Here is a 19,243-nt window from a genome sequence, read left to right as displayed (position 1 = left end):
TGTCATTCCAAAATGCTTCCATTACCCTAAAACAAAGTCTGCACGCGGAAGCACTTGCCACAGGTACCCCTGGAAGTCAGTGTCCTACATTTTGTTTCTATGGATCGGCCTGTTCTTGAAATGTCACACAAATGTAACTGGACACGAAACTGCCTTATTGTCATGTCCTCTCCTCATGGCACTTGCTACAGGTACTTTGTGGTCCATCTCCTCTCCATTTGGCGCCTCACACCACTAAGGTCAGGGAGTTAGCCTGGTTCCTAGGCTCTTCTCTGAGGCTCACAGATGGGAGGGGAGGGGAGGAAGCCATCAGGAGACAGGAAATCCCCAGATGGAATGGGATGGCTCAGTCAGTAAAGTGCTTGTCTTGCAAATAAGAGGAACTAAGTCATATCCACAGAACTCCAGTTAAAAACAAACTGTTGGCACAGAAGTGTACACTCCTGGCCATGAGGAGGTGGAGACGGGCTGATCCCTCAGGGCTTGTTGGCCAGCCAGCCTGCCAAACTGGTCAGTGAGAGAAAAGGCCGGTGGCACCTGAAGGTTATCCTCTGGCCTTCAGTCCAGCCAGCACACAATTGCAAACACCCTCCCTACTAAAAGAATCCCCAGACAGACAAGTAACTGGGGGTCACTATGTGATTAACCACAGAGCAGGCGGTGGCTTGCAGAAAATTTCGAGTGTGTGGTAGGTCAGGATGGACGGAAACATCTCAAAAACAGGTTCAGGCTGTGCCACTGGCCTCTGCGTGTCCTGCCATGTCCATGCTGCCCTCCAACACGGAGGGAGGACACTGAGGAGGTACCTGGTCTTCTGAGGCTCAGGCAGTGAGCAGGTGCACCGTAGGGCCTTCCTCTTGCTGTGGTCTCCCAACAGCTTAACTAGAGAGAGCACACATGGTGGGGTGGGGCTGTGCCAGCAGCCAAGACAGTGAGATTAGCCAGGGTGACGGGACATTGCAGAGACCCCTGAGTGCAATAGCTTAAGGAATCTGTAAGTGTGGACTGGAGGGATGCCTTGGCAGCTAAGACTACTTATTGCTCCTACAGAGGACCCAGACTTGATCCCCAGCACTTATATGGTGGCTTCTATCTTCCAAACCACCAACTCCAGTGGAACCCATAACGTCTTCTGACCTCTGTGGGCTCCAGGCCTGCACGTGGTGAACACGCATGCACACAGGCAAAACATTCATGCACATGAAACAAACAAATAAATAAAAGACTGCCAGGTTCTTGTTTCTCATTGGACAGCTTCCTGGCGAGAGTTGGGCTGGCGGGCAGCTCTGCCCCTCACTGTCACCCAGGCTTCAAAGCCAACAGTGCCAGTCCCTTTATCTTCAGCAGAAGGTTTCTGAGGGGTGGCCTGGGAGGCTCAGCTGGTGGGATGTGAAGTGGTCCTAGACCAGGCAAGGCTGAGCTCACCAGAGGGAGGCTGTATCGGCTCTGCAGCTGACGTCAGTGTCCTCCAGGGTAGCTCTCCTCTGACATTCACTACTAGGCGTGGAAGGTCTCAGGGGGCGAGGGGAGGCTTCAGGAACTCCTCAGATTCTGATGCCACCTCCCTAGCCCTACTGTATATCAACAACTCAGTGCCCAGGGATCGCCCTCGCAGGAACCTCTGCGCTGTCTTCAACCAGAACCCAGATGTTTAGAGATGGTGGTCTCGCTGAGGTGCTGGGCAGAGGAAAAGATACCTTTAGAGAGGGCAGTAAAAGAAGAAAGCCATGAGTATTGGCTCTGGTCTCCTGGCAGGTAAAGAGACCATTGCAACCGTACTTCCTTATGCTAAGTGCTCCTTTAGGCCTGCTTTATAGGGAGAATACTGATGGTAGCCAACCTTGAAATTTAGGTTCCAACTTGGCCACCTGAAATGGTACTATGGTTGAGAATGTTTGCATCTGCTTGAGCATGGGGTAATGTTTTCACCTTAAACAAAAACAAACCTGGAAGCTGAAGGCATGGAGAGTGGGCTGCACTGACCACTGCTGGTTCGGCTCCTGTGTTGATTCCCCCCTCTACTCTTACTTTTTAAATTTTGGAGGGGGGGGGTTTCAAGACAGGGCTTCTCTGTAGCTTTGGAGCTTGTCTCTTGTAGACCAGACTGACCTCGAACTCATAGAGATCCGCCTGCCTCTGCCTCCCAAGTGCTGGGATTAAAGGCGTGCGCCACCACCACCTGGCTGCTCAAACTTTTTTCTTTTTTTGGCAGCTGACCCCATCGGCTCAGCCATTTGAACTTCTGTGAAGGTGAGCTTTCCATTTACATCAGCCAACCATAGGCTGTTGCTGGGAACTGGAAAGTGGGAGCCAGAAGATTTCTGGGTGCAGGATGAGGCATGGTCTTGCTCATCTCTTCTTCCTCTAGGAGGGGATAGGTTTACACTGTCGCTGGTTACTCAGGGCCTCGTCTCCCCTGCCCAGACCTTTGTAAGTAGTCTGTCATTGAAGTTTCTTCATCTGTTCCCTATGGGAACAGATTTTCCCCACCCCAAACTCCTGAGCAACTCCAGCAAAGGGGCATTGCAGAGCGCAAATGCTGTCTTTGGCATCCAATGGCCCAAAACTGGACCAAGGACCTGCTATTTCCAGGAACCATACGAAGCCAGAGCAGAGGACAGTCAACCAGCTCTGTGCTCCCGTTTCTCTATTTCTAGGAGAGCAACCGGAAGTCGATCATTCCACCTTACTTACCTTTTCCTGAGGTTCCCTGTGCCTCAGAACATCATCCAGGTGTCACGGCACAGCACCTGCCAGCATCTCCCTCATGTCTCCCCCACAATGCTTTCAGGCCTGGTCACCGATGATGACTGCATGTCCACATGCATTGTTTTACCAGGGCTGGATATCTGGGGGGGAAGAAACAGGTATTTTACCAGGGCTGGTATCCAGGGGGGCAGGGGTAAGAAACTGTTCCCACAAAATTACTGGTGTGGTTTGTCAGACAGTTTATGCCAACCTCAGGCTTCCAAGGAGCTTAATCCCTATAGGCCCAGTCTCTCTCCTGTGTCCCACTGACATTGTTAAACGACCCTGTGCTCTGGAGTTACTGGCTACTACATTGCCACTTCTGGTCGCTGAAGGTGCTTGCAGTGCTGATGTGGAAGGAGGCTGGCAAGGTGAAGTGCAGGGTTCAGAGGTCAGATCTCATGGGTTGGGTTGGGGAGAAGGCTGGAAGAGAGCTCAGGGTAGACTCAGGCAGAAGAGTTGGAGTGGAAGGGGTCGGAATCTGAGTAAGAGCTCCCAGGCCTGAGGGCACCAGTGGCAATGGGAATCTGTATTCCATCTCTAAAGGAGGGCCACCTTCTCTGCATCCTCCCCAGCCCACTGCCCTTTGTCCCCAACTATTCTGAGTGTGTAGGGACAAGTGGCCGAAGTACAGGGGTGGGGGTGGAGATCACAGTAATTCCTAGTACCGATTAAGGATTTCTGCATGTCTCTAACCTTAGCGATTTTTCCTTAAACTATACAGTGTGGCTTTCCTTAACACTTACTGAAGAGACAATGTTTTTAAATTCTTATGAGTGTGTTTACACATTTGAGAAGTGTAAACTGTGAGAACTGATAGAATCCTTAGAGTTATCTAAATTACTTAGATTTGATTAATATGATAATGGAAGCTCAGAGTTTTATCATAGGAATTGTCAACATTATGGACAGAAAATTCAGCCCTAATAAAGAATGCATTGGCTTATATGACTGAAGAGTGTAGAGGCATTGGCTCCAGGTATGGCTCGACCTAACTGCTAAACTGCTCATCCAAAGCTCTGAGTCTTTTTCATGTTCTCCTGACTTTCTCAGTATTCTCCCACCCATAGGAATCTAGCATCCATTTCTGTAGCCCCATGCAGTCTCTCTGATTCCAGATCCTTTATCACTGATAAGAGTGACAGCAGACAGGGGGATCATTTCCATCAGAGTCTTTCAAACAGAGTTCCCAGCTCATTGCCTCGACCCAGTTTCCGGTTGGGCATTCTAACTCACATGACAGGGGAAACAAATAAAATGGCTTTAACACGATAATGAACCAGACTAGGTGCCCAGCAAGGATGAGTGGATAAATAAAAAGTAGTGTGTATACATTATTTGACTTAGCTTTATAAAGAAAGATGCCAGCTTATGCTGGAAAGGATGTGGGGTAAAGGGAACACTCTTCCATTGCTGGCGGGAGTGCAAACTTACACAGTTGCTTTGAAAATCAGTATGGCGATTTCTCAGAAAATTAGGAAACAATCTACCTCAAGACCCAGCAATACCACTTTTGGGTATATACCCAAAGGAAGCTCAATCATACCACAAGGACATGTGCTCAACTATGTTCATAGCCGCATTATTCACAATAGCCAGAACCTGGAGGCAACCTAGACGCCCCTCAACCGAAGAATGGATAGAGAAAATGTGGTACATTTACACAATGGATTACTACTCAGTGGTAAAAAATAATGACATCTTGAAATTTGCAGGCAAATAGATGGATCTAGAAAACATCATACTGAGTGAGGTAACCCAGACCCAGAAAGACAAATATAATCCATCTCATAAGTGGCTTTTAGACATAAAGCAAAGAAAAACTAACCTACAGTCTACAACCACAGAGAACCTAGACAACAAGAAGACCTTAAGAGAGACATACATGGATCTAAATAGGAAGGAGAAAAAGACAAGATCTCCTGAGTAAATTGTGAGCATGGGGGTCACAGAAGAGAGTAGAAGGGGAGGGGGAGGGAGAGAAGGAGGCAGAGAAAAATGTACAGCACAATAAAACTAATAAAAAAGAAAAGGGAAACAAGATGTAATTACGACATTTGCAGAAAAATGGATTGACCTGGAGATCATCACATTAAGTAAACTAAGTCAGACTCAAAGTCAACTATCACATTTTCTCTCACTATTTAATATATTTATATTTTCTCTCTGCATATGCAACTTGAAAGTAGAGGGGGCATTTTGTGGAGGGAAGAAAGTGTCTGGAAGGAGTGAGGGGGCTAAAAGGGAAGGGAATGGGGAGGTAAACACTTGCAACAATGCATGCTATCTCTGTGTGGAGTCTAGATTCAAATCTATCTATCTGTCTGTCTATCTATCAATCATGTTTATGTACCTAATCTATCATCAATCTCTGATTATTATCTATATTGTCTATCTGGCATCTATTTTCTACTTAGTCTTTTTTTGGACATGAAGTCATAAGAGGGACCATTCAAGAGTAGAATGCGGAGAAAAGGAGAAGAGGATAATGGGGGGGGGCAAATATGAGCAAGGTATAATGACAGATACGGAAATAGGGAGAAGAGGGTAATGGGGGGGCAAATATGAGCAAGGTATAATGACAAATAGATATGGAATAGCATGACAAAGCCCTAAAACTATAAAATTTTAAAAATCAATCATTTAAAAAATTGCTTTTTAAGACTGAGACTGAAAAGATGGCTCTGGGGTTAAGAGCACTTATTGCTCTGCAGAAGACCTAGGTTTGATTCCCAGCACCCATGCAGGGTTCACAACCAACAATAACTCTAGCTCTAGGGAAGCTAATGCCCTCTTCTGACTTCTGCAGGCACACACAGCACACATAAATACATACAGGCAAAACACTCACACATAAAATAAAATAATTCTTAAATTGGCTTTAAGACAATCAGACCCAATTTCCGAAATTTGAGGTGAGGTGAATGACAGCAAAATCATGTGGGTCACAGGTTCAGTTCCCAGCACCCACATGTCAGCTTGCAGCTGTCTGTAAGTTCAAGCCACACACACGGTGCCCATATACTTTTAGTTAAACATTCATATGCATAAAACTAAAAAAAACTCAAAGAAACTATATGGGGGAGGGCTGGAGAGATGGTTCAGTAAGTAAGAGTGTTTGCTATTCTCACAGAGGACTTTGGTTGACTTCAACTCCCAGCACCCACATGGCGGTTCATACCTTTAGTTCCAGGGGATCGGACACTGTTTTCTGGCCTCTGAGGGCTGCTATACATACATGATACATACGAATCCCCCTTCAGTTCTCTCTCTTCCTCACACACATGAAAATAAATAATTAATTAAAGAAACTGCATGGGTTAGAATGAAGATGAACTTTCAGATAAATCCTGCAGTTCTAGTGAAGGAAGAGGAGCGCCATGGATATCGGGAAGACCAACAAGAGATGTTTCAGGGCAACAGTTTACCCCAGGTCAAGTGTCTGGTGACAGAGGAGGGGAGCTTAGAAGCCAGGTCGCTTCAGTGAGAACTTGCATATGGACCACTTAAGGTTCATGCTCACACAGACACCCAGGTGAAGCGGTGGGCTTGCTCTGCTCTGCTTCTTCTCCTGTTCTGCTTATTAAAGAAGATGAACAAAGTACACTCTTCCACTTCTTCACAGTCCTGAAGACCATTGTTTGATTTACTGAACTGTGTTTGAGCTAACATCCTATGACCATTGAGTATGTGCTAACAGAGTGCCTGCTTCCTCTAAACCCGTCAGCTAAGACTGTCACCAGACAGCATCTGAGGCCTCTAAGGGGCCACTCCACTTTCTTATACCTGTCTACCTGGTGTACCTAAAGTGTCTTGATTTACGACTTTCTTTTCTTCTGGTCCCATAAAAAACCTCATCAAACCTTTAGCACTTTGGATATGGTAACTGGGTGACCTGAACCTGTGCTCCTGGCTATGGTGACTTAAATTTGACCCTCGAATAAACTATCTCCAGTTCCCTTTGAGGTGAGAGCCCCACTTCTGTATTGCCACGGTGCTTCCTGACATGGCATCTCTAAGTTCTTGGGGTCTCCATGGTAATTTTGGCTTCACTCTCATGGCTCCATACTGTGGTCTCTCAGGGGCAGCTTACAGGGACTCTAGCTTTGTCACCGGCTGGAGTCCCTCAGAAACATCAGGAGAAGCTCTTGCTTATCCTCTGTGTGCCTATAATGTCAGCCTCACACAGAGGGCACAGATTTCTGCCACTGACTTGAGCAGTATCCAGGCACTTCAGACTGTGGCTTTAGCAGCCTGTGGGTGACCAGAAGGCTGAACACAGGGCAATGAATCCCCAACTCTGTGAAGCAGTTCACCAAGTGACCTTGAATGGGCAAGACCCAGGGCTCTCCCCTCAAACAAAGCCGTTGAATCTGAGATAGATGGGGTCTGGCTAATTCCTGAGATGTCCTCAGAGAATATTTTCTATTTTTTTCAGTTCAAAGTATTTGGCTGTGGGGCACACGTGCATGTGTGTGTGTGCGTGTGTTACTAGGACTTGAACCTAGAGATCCTCACATTCTAAACAAGAACTTGGCTTTTCTTTCTTTACTTTTTTTTTTTTTTTGAGATGGCTTCTCTGCATGTAACACTGGCTGGTCTGAAACTTGCTATGTAGACCAGGCTGGTCTCAAACTCGCAGCTATTGTCCTGTCTTTGTTTCTTGATTGCTGGAATTACAGTATTGCACCATTATACTAGCTCTCTGGCTCCTTGTGTGTGTGTGCACATACACATATATGAATATGTGTGTGCGTGTTTGTATGTGTAGGCCAAAGGACAACCTCAAGTATTTTTTTAAATAAAGATTTATTTATTTATTATGTATACAGTGTTCTGCCTGTATATCTGCCTACAGGTCAGAAGAGGGCAGCAGATCTCATTACAAATGGTTGTGAACAGCCATATGGTTGCTGGGAATCGAACTCAGGACCTCTGGAAGAGTAGTCAGTGCTCTTAACTGCTGAGCCATCTCTCCAACCCAACCTCAAGTATTTTTTAACTTTCTTTTTTTTTATTCTTTACATCATGCGTTGTCCCATTCATTACCCTGTCCCTTGTACCCAACCTCTGCCCTTGCAACACCCCCCCAAAATAAAATAAAATAAAATAAAATAAAATTTAAGATAAAAAAGAAAAATTAGTCTCATCATGGAAGCTGGGTTATGACAGTGAATTATGCAGTAAACCCTTGTATCCATGTATCTTTACCTGAAAGTGTTCATTGCAAAGAGTTATTGGTCCGGTTTGAGGCCTCTGGTTTCTGCTGCACTATCAATGCTGGGACTCATTGGAACTCCTCCTGGTTATCCTGTTGTTGCCCTGTGTCATGGAGATCTTATAGTTTGGGTTTGCAGGATCAGCGGTGGATGTTGGGGTGGGTCAACACAGAACCCTGGTTCTGGCCTTGGGTATTTGCAGAGTTGATCAGTCCTCCAGCTCTCCCCTGTCTTCACCAGGGTGGATTCTCTAGCATTGCCTTGGCTAGTTCAACCCTAGGAGTTGAGAGCAAGGGGAGGGGCCATTTCTCCCACTTTCACACCCTCAGGGTTAGTTCTCCCACATCTACATCTTTAGGGCCAGCTCTCCTGTGTTGCCCAGGCATGGCATAGGGGCCACTCTCCCAAGTGTTGCCGCTGGTGCAGGACAGGGGCAACTCTCCTGCTCTTAGGACCTCAGGGTCTGTTCTCTCACCTGCCTTGGGCATTGATGGGAGGCATCTCTCCCTCATCCATACTGTCGTATGGCAGATGAGGGGTAGGGCTAGGTCTCCCATGTTCATGTTCTTAGGGAGGTTCACTTGCTCCCCAGTCAATAGGTTCAGCTCTACTGTGCTGCCCAGAAAAACCTCAAATATTATTTGCCAGGCACTGTTCATACCCATTTGAGAGACAGGGCCTTCGGCTGGCCTAGAGCTTAGCAAATGGACAAGGCTTGTTGGTCTGTGAGCCCCATGGATCCACTTGTCTCTGCCTGTCTGGCACTGGGATTACAAGTGTGCACCACTATGAATGGCTTTCTTACATAGGTTCTGGGGATTGAATTTAAACCTTCGTGTATGCAAGCCAAACACTTTACCATTTGGGCCATCTCTACAGCCCCTTGGCCTCTTTTAAGGGGTCCTCTCTCCAACAACAGCACGTCTTTAAGTTATACATGCTCTTTTTCTGGAAATGCTATATGCTTTTCCATATCCTGTTTTGCTTTCTAATCCCAATTCTCACTGCAAATCTGGCTAAAACCAGCCAGCAATACCCATTCCACTGCCAGAATGATTTAAGTTTCTTCTATCAGATAAACTCATCTACTCCACAAAGGCTAGGACAAGTTGTTTACCAGAGTGTAACAAGAATGGCTTCTAGTCTAGTTCCCAATAGAGTCCTCACTTCCACCTGGCACCTCATAAACACAGCCTTTGCTGTCTACACCCTTGATAGCATGGTGGTCTCTTAAGTTCTCGCCAGAATTTCCCATTAAACTCCACTGAAGACAACATTCTAGGCTTTCCTGTTCCCTGAAACTTTCCCAAACTCATTCACAATAATTCCAGTGTCTTCTGAACCACATCATCAAGCCCCCACTCCTCATTACCAATAGTCTGTGTTAGTCAGTGTGGCAGGTTGAATGAGAACAGCCCTATAGCTGAATAACTGGTTCACAGTGAGGGGATCATTTGGGAAGGATTAAGAGGTGTTGCTTTATTGGAGGAGGTGTGTCACTGGGGGCAAGCTTTGAGCTTTCAAAAGCTCTGCCATTCCCAATAGAGCTCTCTGTCTGGTGCCTGTGGATCAGGGTATTGGCCTACCTGCTGTCATATTCCCAGCCCTGGTGGTCATGGACTCACCTTCTGAACCCATACACCCCCAATAAATTCTTTCTTCTACAAGCTGCCCAGTCATAGTGTCTTACCACAGCAATATAAAAATAACAAGATCTTTCTGCTGCTGCCATAACACCTGAGATAAACAACTTAAAACACCTAAATTTTTCTTTTGGCTCATGGTCTGGGTCTGTCATGAGGCTACTGACAGTGCATGGACGACACAGCTACTCAGATCACCGCAGGCAGGAAGACTGAGAACGAGTGGCACAGGTCCCAGTACACACTTTAGGGAAGTCCCCAGAGACCTTATTTCCTTCTATAACGCCCAGCTACTGAAGGTTGCATCTCTTTCCAATAGCACCATCAGCTGGGGACCAAGCCTTGAAAACAGGGCGTTCCAAACCACAGTGAGAAAAACTCTATCCGTTTAGTAGTCCCTTCTCAATCTCCCTTTCGCCGTCCCTGGAAACTCTAGTATGTTTCCTATCTCTATAGATTTGCCTCTTCTGGACGTTCCACACAAACAGAACCATACCCAGTGGAGTCTTTTGTGACTGGTATGCGTTTAAGGTTCATCCTTTTTATTATCAAACACTGGTCCATTGCATGGACAAACCAAAATTTGCTTAAGGATGACCCATCAACCCACAGTTCAGTTGTTTCCCCTTTTCTTGTTACCGTGCTGCTGGGAACATCTGCGTCTAAGTGTTTTGTGTAGACATTCTCTTGACCGTCTATCTATCTAGGAGAGAATTGCTGGGTATCTATTGATTTTTGTAGGATGTCACATGATCTTGTTTACACACTGAGCTAGGGAGCCCGGGAGGTGCTGGGAGCGAGCAAGGCTATTTCCTTCAGCGTTTCTCACTCTGATTGGCAGGATCCTATCACTCACGCTAACCTGGCTTCCCCGGGACACTTGCTGACCAAGAAGCGGATCCGAAGTCAATGGAGGAATTGACTGGTTTAGGGTCTCCTCTAGTCAGGGATGGTCTCTTCACGCAGACTCCTTCACTGTTTCTCCAGTAGTCCAGGGCTCAAAACCAGCACAGCAGAAGAAGATGAGAAGCCAGCAGCACTCAGCTCCAAGACCGCCAGCACTGGCGTTTGCTCTGCCCTCTGAGCTTCCGCGCAAGCGCGGCATCCCCACCCCCAGCGAGGAGGCGGGGAATGGGCGGGGCCCGCGTCCTCCAGGCCAATCGAAAACGAGCGCCCCCGCCCTCGGCACGTTGTGGACCGAGCTTGACCCCGGGCGCGAACTGGGGGGCGTGGCCGCGGAGGGGGCGTGGTTGCGGGCTGGAGGCGGGTCCTGGGGCTGTCAGTCGGCGCCCGCCGCCGCTGCTGCTCGCACGCCGGGCCTCCGGAGCCGCCTCAGCCCAGCACAGGTAAGGCCGCCGCGCTGCAGCGTCGTCGCGTCTCTGGGGACCGCTGTCCGCGTCCGCGGGCCATGTCAGCGCCGCGCCGCCCAGGGGGCGGGTCCACGGCCTCCCCTCCCCCACGACGCCCCTCGGACCCTGACTGTCCACACGCTTGTGGGGATGCGGGGTGGGGGCTTTGCTCTCACACCTGTCCCCCGTTGCGCTGGCGGGCAGTTCTCGGAGACCCGGCACAACCCCGGGCGGGGAAAGTTTGTTGACATCCGAGCGCTGCGGGGAGCGGGCGGCTGAGCCACGGGGATGCGCTTTGGGCAGCAGCGCGGCCGTGGCCTGGGTGGCCCGCGTGGCTCGGGTCCAGAAGTCCTGCTGAGAGCCGCGCGGGGTCCGAGGCTGCTGCGGGGCGCGGGTCTCAGCGTTAGCCCGGGTCTCAGCGCTCTGCCCCTTCCTCGTGTTTTAGCGTTGACATTTAGACGCGGTGGGCTAATTTACTTCGCTTTTTCCTAACACCTCATGTTTGTGAGGTGCCTTACCAGGCCTGATTAGTTAATTAACAAGGTGGGAAAAGCAAGATAGACCCTGATATGAATGGTCAATGCCTTTAGCAACTCCTTAAAATCCACTTAGAGTATTGGCGGTAAGAGATGTTTTTGGCCAAGGACAGCCCCGGAGTCTTCTGGTTGCTCCAGAGGGCTTAGGTACTCCGTGCAAGGCTGTCCCTATGTATGGAGGCTCTAAGGTCTAAGGACGGCTCTCCAGTTTTCTAAACATAAGCAGAGGAGGAAATGGACGCCGAGAAAGCAGTTTAGCAAAAAACAGAGGTTCAAGTAAGTTTGGCTCCGTGTCTGCTACCAGGTTACCCATCCAGAGCGGAAAACCTCTCCTCTTTCTCCTCCCTCTCTGCCTTCCCAGGAGGGCTGTATCCACACGGTAGGCACGACTGATTCCCCTTTCAGCCTGAAGACCTCTTGTTACCTGTACTCTTACCGACCCGCCTAGGGACATCCTCTCAAAAAGGCTTAATTAGTACTTTCATCTGCCCATTAAGCAGTGGACCTTGAAATCCTTTGTAATCAGGCGCTGTTGTAGTGCCGAATCTTTAATAATGCCTAATTCATTTTAATAGTGTTTCTATAATAACCATTCTATTAGTATGCCAGCCTTGCAACACCAGGACCGTGTTAGAAGCAGCAATTTACTAGAAATATTGTCACAGCAAAAATTTCTCTAACAGATTTGCAACCCACGTTACTTAGATAATTACTGCTAGGGGGCATAAGTTATTTTTCTTTTTAATATTTGGTGCAGTAGGTGTTACAGTGGTTTTGATCTCAGATCTTTCTCAGGTTGTTTGTCCCAGTAGAAATGGTGTCAGCCACTATGAAACTTGATTTTTTTTTTATAGAAATCACATGAGTTCCATGTTCCATACTGATACCTTTTTGGGCAAGACTCTGAGCTAATAGCATTTGACTTTGTTCTTCTGAGTTATATCAAAATGAAGATTTTTTTAAAAAACATATTTAGAGGGGTCTATTAAAGCCCCATTGATGTTGATAGTGTATTTTATTAGTAAAACATAACCTGTGCTGGTGGTCTGAGCACTTTACGGGGTTTTATGTAAACCCCATGATTTCCCCACTGAGAAGGTTCAACTGGTACTCCACATTTCAGACAAGGAGTCTGAGGCCCGTTGTTTAATTCAGGTCAGACAAGGAAATCACAGATTCTAACACTGGTAGCCTGAGTTCAGAGTCCAAGGCTAACCAGTGTGTGGTCGTGCCTCTCCAGATTCCTCTTTCCACAGGTATTGATTTCTCCTTGCTGTTCACATGGTGTCACATTCTGCACCACGGGGAGGAAGTGGGCACTTTACAGCATCACATCAGCACTGGGGTAGGAGTTCTTATGACGTTCTCCATGTTGCCACCAAAATTCTGTGATTTTGAGACAAAACATCATCTTCCTCCCTTCCATTGCTTTGCCCAGGGGATAGTGGTCAAGGAAGCAGATAAGCCAGCTATCCTTAATCCTGGGAGCTGGAGCGATGAGTTAGTACACATAGACCTGAATGTCCTCTTTCTTAAGCAAGCAGAAGATCCAGTATGAATGGTTAATATGTATGTGGATGAGGAACAAGAACTGGAAAGCTATACAGTGGAAGAGAGGCTTCACTTTGTAAAGCATTGTTAATTTTTTTAAAATTATATTTATTTACTTATTTTATGTGTGTGGAAGAGAGCAAGGACAAGATTCTCACCTTCCACCACATGGGTCCTAGGCATTGAACGTAGGTCATGAGGCTCAGTGCAACTGCCTTAGAGTCATCACACTGGCCCACATTGTTATTTTTATAATACTAATACTACTAATAATAATCCAAAGAGCAGTAAAACCAGAAGAGAGTTAATTCTATAGATTTGGGATAGCATGTGTGGTACTGTGTAAGAGGCATCTATGAGGAACCCTTGGCATTGGCATCATTTTACAGGAGTCAGATGATGCCAGGACCTAAACTGCAGACCAGTGGGTTCCCAGAATCATGGTATATAGGTTTGGGAGGATATGTTAAAAGTCGTTTAGGGGGCTGGGGAGATGACTTAGTGGGTAAAGTACTTGGTGTGCAAACATGAAGACCTGAGTTCAGATGCCCAGCACTCACATAAAATCAGGATGTGTGTGGCATGACCACTGGAGTGCAGACAGGTGGATCCTGGGGCTCCTGGGGCTCCTGGCTGGGGCTGGGAATGTAGCTTAGTGATAGAATGCTTGCCTGACATGCACGAGGAGCCAAGCTAAGTTTCCAGTGCCACAAAAGAGTGATAGAGAGATATAGATTGATGTCTCTATGTCTGTCTGTCTGTCTGTTCTAGTTTGAGAGATGGGAAATTGTGGTTTGTGCTCTTGAAAGACACTCTGTTGTCAGTGTAAATGAAAAGGGGATTAGAGGAGAGATGCTAAGCCAGGGAGACATTAGGAAGCCAATGCTAGAACCCAGAATATGGTAGTCTAGGCTGAGACAGGCGGTGGCATAGGATGGATCTAGGAAGAAATAGACCCCAGGTGACAAGCCATGCACACAGCAACTGCCTGCCCATAACGTCAGGAATACGAGAGGACAGAGGCTTGCCAGATCCACTGATGGAGTTGACAAGTTCAAGAAGCCATTCTGCATGTGTATCCCCAAAGCTATGTGTTGGGGTGAGGCTAATGAAAAGCCTCTACAGAAAATAAGTTTCTTTCTTCGCGCGAAGGAGGGTACCATTTAGCTTGAGTGGGAAACTCCCTCTGTGCAGTGAAGAAACCTTGGTATCCCCCGTGGGGGCTGCTGTCTCTGATGCTGGCTGGCTGTTGTACTTCTTGGCTAAGCCACTACTGGTTATTCTAGCCTCTGAAGTGTGGAGGTGGCAGAGAGTAGGCCCTGAACCAGAGCAACGGTCTCACTACCCCATTTAATGATGGAGGAAGTAGGCGTGAAGAGTCGGAGTGTAAAAGGCTATTATTATTATTATTATTATTATTTTGATGTTATTGCCCAGAGAAGGAGTTGAGATATGACTGTTTTGAAGTGGAACCATTAGAACACATTTACAATTCTTTTTTTTTTTCCTGATTTGGTTGGAGAATGTTCTTGTGGGGGACTCTGTCCTCCAGCGACAAGCTCCCCGGTGGTGTGCGTCATGGGCTGTGCTGGGAAAGCCGCCGGGGAGCTTGTCTTTCCAACTGGAACTCAGATTGTGCGGTGCTCCACGAGGCTGGGTGAGATGTTTGGATGACCACACTGACTGGAAAACAGGGTAATGTGGGGGAAGCAAATGAGATTTGCACAGGAAACCGCAAAGACAGAGGGTACGGTTGGGAATGCTGAGTTCACTTTTCTCTTGGTACTTTACATATTTCTGGCTTAGAATGCAACATTTCTTAAATCTTCATATTTATAAATTCATACGTTGAAATATATTGTCTAATTATGTGGGAACAAACAGTATAAATCTCCCTTTCTGACCCCCTCCCTTCCTCTCTCTCTCTCTCTCTCTCTCTGCACAAAGACTTCAGTCTTGTTTTTTCAATCTCTGTTAGACTGGTGTTTGTCCCCAACTTCTGATTTTGTCCCTCTCCCTCCCACATTTGGTAATATCCAGAGACATGGTTGGCTGTTACAGCTAGGAATGGTCTATATGCTTCCTGGCATATAGTGGGTAGAGACCAGAGATGCTGCTGAACATTCTAGGACACACAGCACTGTGTTTTCCCCACCACGAAGAACCACACAGCCCAACATGTCATAGTCTTAAAGGTGGAGAACATCATGATATGTGATTATGCAGATTCTCATCAGGAGCAAGCTGAGGTTAAGGGAAGAGGAAGGGGAAGAAAACAAAGTGTTCCTTTCCCACTTTGGAGTGTCACATCTGAAATCCAGAAGGAGACCCAGCTAAGCGAGCTGCCACCAGGGAGCTCTCTCAATAGCTTGATTGCTCAACTCGATAGTTTGGAACAGGAAGTGGAGGCCCTTGCAGCGGCAAGAGGTTGGGGGGATGATTTGTGGAGGCATTTGGATTTATTAGTTGAGAAGAGCTTCTGGGTCCCATCAGAACGAGCTTTTAAAGTTCTAGGGGAGTTTTCAAAGCTTGTACTGTTGAAGACGTTGAGTGTGGTGCTTGGAAGATACAGCCTCTCCTGTGGCAGTGCATGGCCTTGTGAAGGCTATGGACCTGAAGACCTGTGTACTTTCTGGATTGTCCGGAGAAGACAGCCAGCAGATTTGTTTGTTTTCAGGTTGGTTTGTCCTCTCCTCACTTCCCCTTCACATCCATTTTTAATTATAGAAAATGTTAAACATATATAAAAATTGAGAACATAGTGTAAATCCTGTCTATATACTGTCCATCTTTAGTGATTGTCACTGACTAATTGTGATCTTTATACCATGTCTGAATGTCCCCTCTCGCTTTCCTGGTCTTGGAGATCAAACCACAGGTCTTGCACATACTAGACAAGCTCTTCCCCTGGGCTACATCCCTAGACTATTTTACCCCCCCCCCCCCCCTTATTAAATGTGGATAGAGAGTGAAAAGCTTCTAGTCCTCTGCTTGGGCAGTCAAGGAGATAGTAGTTTTGTATTCTTCAGTCTCCCTAGAGGAAAGCCAATGAGGGAACATGCCACAGTTAGACAAGCCACAAGGGCCTGACTGTAATAGGAATAGGCTAGGTAAATTAGGCATGGGGCTGTGGGGGTGGAGCTTAGCTCTTCTTGGTGAGTGAGCACAAGCTGTCAGAGACAGTTCATTTCTTTTGAACCCCCTGGCTAGAGAAGCTTACCTGGAATGCTCTCCTGGCAGAATCCCACATAAGGATCTAGCCACAGAGGTTTGTGTTTCTGGAGACAGCTTAGATATGGTCTCCTTCCTGTTTCACTCTTGGCATGCATGGGTGGAGAGCGCTGAGTGTTCAGGATAGCCTCTGGCTCCCTTTTGATGGCTTTGCATGGAGCAGCTCCTCTCTAGAAACACAAGCTGGAGAAGCAGGCACTTCACAGTCTGAGAGGCCCTTTGTGGCAGTCACTCTATCCTTGCATCCGCAGAAGAGGAAGGCTTCCTCTTGCAGCCTAAGTAGCCCACCCCACGCAACAACAGCCAGCTCTGCAGTTTACTTTGCATTCCAGCTTGCTTTTCTCAGCAGCGTCTCCCTAACCTGAAGAGCCATTGGTTTAGGCCATCAGGGCTGTGGCATGCCTTTACTTGACCCAGCGTGGTGTTGTAATCTACACGTAAAAATGGCTTCAAGAGTTGAGAGAGTTCTTGAATAATCATTTAATTAATGTCTATGAATTTTAATTAGTATGGGTTTCTACAGACTTTGACCTCCTAGACCAAGTTCATGAGCAGTTATATTGGCATGGAGACCTGGGTCCCTGCAGAGCTGTGTTTTCTGTTCTTACTTTATTTACTGAATGCATTTACCCTCTCCTCATTTCACAGAAGGTCGCGTGATGTTAGCTTGCCATGAACAGTCTGTGTAGTGTGGTTCTTAGCTTTTTCTGTCTTTCTGGGGGCAAAGTGGCTTGCCTGATTAGTTTCTAGTATCTGGTCTGTGCCAGAGTCACATGCTGACCTCATTACTTACATTGACTCTTTCCTTTAGATGTCTTTTAGGTGGGAATCAGGATTCCCATTTTATAGATGGGCAAACCGAGGAGGGTTTAAGAAGGCTCAGGGCATAGCACTGGACCTTAACAGATGCTTTGACTATAAATCCCAGGTTTTTTCCACCCAGCTCTTCTCACCCTCACAGCTCAAGTTGGTGGGAGACTGACAGGTTGGTGGGGGAGATGGAGACACATGCCATAGAGGGGGACTGAGAGTTATATTTACTGAAGCAATGAAATCTTCACACTGAGGCCCCTGGGAAACATTGCTTTTGAGTGTGGAAAATTGCCTACATCCTGTTTTAGAGCTGACTATATAAAGCAGAAGTTGCACAGGGGTAGCCCTGAGCCGGGTTCGGCCAGCAGATGTGTTTTATATAGTTGATAGAGTTTTTCTTAATTACAAAATTGCACTAGTTGTCATAATGTAAAGTGTGAAAGTGGGAGCCTTGGCCTTTCTCAGGCACAAGGTCTGCAATTCTTTCCAGCACCGCCTAGCAGCTGCTGTTGTTGGGTACAGCGAGGTCTCCACTCTGCCCTCTTCACCTATTTATGCTACCTGCCAGGACTCTCAAGGTGTCTGAGGGGGGCCACCCTGACAGAAGTTATGCACTCTCTCAGCCAGGGCCAGAGGTCTGTCAGAGAGTTAGAGTGTGCAGGCGGCAGAGGTAGTGCCTGACCTCGGCAGCTCTTGGTCTTAGAAAGTACCAGGAAAATTGTATTTGTTGAGGTAGGAAGTACACTGGACATAAAAGCTTTACCTCACTGCAACACTGAGAACTAAGGGTATGTACAGCTTGAGGAAGAAACCCTCTTGGGTATAATTAGGATCAGAGAACAAAAGAGAGACTACAGAATGAGTGACAGACAAGCCGCCATGTTTGTAGGGAGCACTGAGTTTGTGTAGAGAGGAAGAGGAGAGCCTTTGGGCTCTGAAGCAGCTCATTTGGAAGTTTCCTAGGCATTCACATGCTGTGAGAAACCTCATCCTAATGCCATGGCTGGGTGGGAGAACAGTTTGTTCAGTAACAGTGAAGAAAACAAACTTACATTTCTGACAGAGGTAGGCTGGACTGTTTGAATCAAAATTGCAATGGAAACATTAAAATGTTTCATGCACCATTAAAATAAAAAAAGTTTTTGATTAAAGTGCCAGCAAGTTGGGAAGATGAAGAAGAACAACCAGACCAAAGCCTGTGGTAGAGTCTGACCTGGGGAGTTGAGTGCGCATGAGCGCAACTCAAGCTACTTTTGCCCTCAGAACCATTGTGAATCTGCATGCAGACTTTGGTTTCGCCAATTTTGAAGGACAATGAACTCAGAAGTTAAAGGACATGCCTTGCCTAAGAGAAGAGAATCACTCAGACACCAGCTGTGTTTGGGTGGAACTCCTGAGGACAAAGGTGAACCAGGAGCTAAAACCATGTCACCCTGTTCCCTAGGGACAGACGAGAAGATTGCCTTGGTAATGAGCAGAGCAATGGAGAGACAGGAAGGTGCCCTGGGGTCACTGGGCAGCATTTCCACAGGCTTCAAGGTGATTTTAACTTGTTCAACTGGATAGAAGCCTAGATACCCGGAAGAATGAATGATCAGTGTCCTCTAAAGGAAGGTATCTTTTCTTTCTTCCTTTCTTTTTTAACTTTCTGAGGTTACTGAGCTATATAATCAGAAGTAATAAGATAGACAAAAATCCCATATATATTGAGATAAAAAAAACAACTGATAATGACGGAACAGATTCACCGCTTCTTTATGTCTTATGAATACATAGAGAAAGAAGAACTTGAACTTATGTTTTGAGCAGCTTATTAACGTCTTCAGCAAGTGAGGAGCAGTTGAAAGTGGCTTGGAATCAGTAAGTGGGCCAATGCATTGAAAAGAGTTTTCTGAAGAGGAAATACGAATGGTCAAGAAATATTTCTTAAAATGTTGAACATCCATAGGCATTGGGTAAATGTGAATTAATATGACTTTGAGATTCTGTCTCACCACAGTTAGAATGGCTGTCACCAGCAAATGTGATAACAAATGTAGGTGAGGATGTGGGAGAAAAGGGAACTGTTACTATCCATGAAAGTGTAAGTCAGTGCTTCTCAATCTGTGGGTCACAACCCCTGATGGGGGGTGTTAAATGACCCTTTCACAAGG

The 19,243-nt window shown here is 46.8% G+C and overlaps 1 protein-coding gene and 1 long non-coding RNA gene across 7 annotated transcripts in view; one reads left to right on the top strand and one right to left on the bottom strand.

The window, feature by feature from the left end:
• Positions 1 to 1,218: 1,218 nt before the first annotated feature.
• Positions 1,219 to 10,458, bottom strand: LOC125400471 (uncharacterized). The gene is made up of 3 exons (XR_007231952.3): positions 7,960 to 10,458; positions 2,695 to 2,849; positions 1,219 to 1,697 (listed from the first exon to the last, which is right to left on the bottom strand). It is a non-coding gene; the product is annotated as an uncharacterized LOC125400471 (long non-coding RNA).
• Positions 10,459 to 10,877: 419 nt separating this feature from the next.
• The window catches only part of Hivep3 (HIVEP zinc finger 3), a 408,014-nt gene continuing 399,648 nt past the window's right edge, over positions 10,878 to 19,243 (top strand). For 4 of the 6 annotated variants that reach the window (XR_015000905.1, XM_085686505.2, XM_085686507.2 and 1 more), the window contains exon 1: positions 10,878 to 10,956. The gene's annotated coding sequence lies outside the window, so the exon portion shown is untranslated. The remainder of the gene's footprint in view (positions 10,957 to 19,243) is intronic. The other 2 variants (XM_085686501.2, XR_015000906.2) reach the window with 2 other exon arrangements.

The sequence above is a fragment of the Myodes glareolus genome, chromosome 3 (assembly GCF_982192425.1).
Source record: "Myodes glareolus chromosome 3, mMyoGla1.1, whole genome shotgun sequence".
Taxonomy (NCBI): domain Eukaryota; kingdom Metazoa; phylum Chordata; class Mammalia; order Rodentia; family Cricetidae; genus Myodes; species Myodes glareolus.
Note: the sequence above shows the minus strand (reverse complement) of the source record. Positions and strands in the feature narration are given on the sequence as shown.